Source organism: Pygoscelis adeliae, unplaced genomic scaffold (assembly GCF_000699105.1).
Source record: "Pygoscelis adeliae isolate BGI_AS28 unplaced genomic scaffold, ASM69910v1 Scaffold431, whole genome shotgun sequence".
Classification (NCBI taxonomy): Eukaryota; Metazoa; Chordata; class Aves; order Sphenisciformes; family Spheniscidae; genus Pygoscelis; species Pygoscelis adeliae.
The window spans coordinates 1,165,246-1,166,748 of NW_008824047.1; positions in this window are offsets into that span (position 1 = coordinate 1,165,246).

Genomic DNA, 1,503 nt, shown 5'->3' on the forward strand with positions numbered 1-1,503 from the left:
GCTGTTACCCTAACAGCACATACCCACCAGCTCTCAAAAACTCAGGATATCTCTTTACTCACATGTGGAAATGGCAAGGTGTTGAGTGACAGATTTATGGTGTGCAGTTCAAGCAGCTCATTGACACTTGAATGTGTCTGCCAGTCTATACACTGAACTGGAAGGCCACAAGGACCACTATAATAATGTAATTTGAATTTCCAAATATCTATGCCAGAGTCTCTCCACCAAACTCCAATGTTACGAGTTTGAACTACGCCTTATCTACACTCAGCCTTGTTGATTCAAAGGTTTTGGTGCTTTCCAGCCAACTAATCCTCACATCTGCCAGCTGGTCTGCAGCTTACAGCTTTGGGTTTGATGTGGAGTGATGCCAGTACTTTGTAACTGTGCATCTGTTCCAGCTCTGTGTACTGAGTGGTGCCATGGAATCGCTCGTTAAGACAACAGGCTAGTCCTGGACCAAAGTTTCATCTCTACGTTGTCTCTACTGTCTAATGGTTTTATTCTACCTATTAGTAGAGTGCCCGAGTGCTCGTAAAGCACAGCAAATCCTGCCAGTGTGGAAGGACTGAAAGCAGGCACGGCTTTCTGCTGCTAACACCAAAAGCACTAAACCCCCATGTCTCTAGCCAAGGTGTGTTGCTGCGTGTGGGTGGGAAAATCGCTGAGTTTCTTCCTACCCTCACACTCCTACCACACCCAGCACATCTTTCTATTGCAATCTTCACTCTGAGTGTAGTAAGGACAGCGTGACTGTGACCATGGGGAACAGAACAGCCAGGTGGAGTGTCACAAAACTCCCTTTGTAGTAAAAGACTTTAATTTTCTGCCTGAACTCATGCAGGAATTACGGAGCAAGTATTTGTGTCTCTGCAGGCAGGGGGATGCAATGGCTAAACTGCTCACAGTACTGCCGACAGCCTGGGCACGGGCCCCACCTTTTTCCTGAACCAAGAGACTGGCTCAGATCTTCTGCAGCTGCACCCCCTGTCCCTGGCACATGTAGCTGAGGATTTGGATCCGAACTGGATCCAAACTTTTTCTAAAGGAAAAAATTACAGTGACTTTCTAGATGAGTTTCCAAAGGTTCCCTAGTAGATTTCTTTTCTAATGGAAAAACATCCTTGATTGTGGAAATACTTCCTGGGGAATAGGGGGGCATCTAGCCTCCTCGGCTGGGTAAAAGTCTCTGCAGTGTGTTATTGGGCACAAGCATAAGGCAGTGGGATGGGGTGACTGCCGACTGGATTAGGTAATCTTTAAAGGAAAAAAAAAACCACCCTAGCTTCTCAGTAAGCGCTGTCAGGCTGACACAGCGCAACGCTTGCTGCTGGCAGGGCAGGCTGTGTGTGGCTTGCGGATAAAGGGACTTTTCCCATTGCTATACAGACCCCCCAAAAAGGAAAAGAAACCCCAAACCCAGAAAAACAGAGCAGTGACAGGAACAGCCCCAAAGCCGGGTGGGGGGATGAGGCCGGGGGGTGCAGCGGGCTCAGCCCC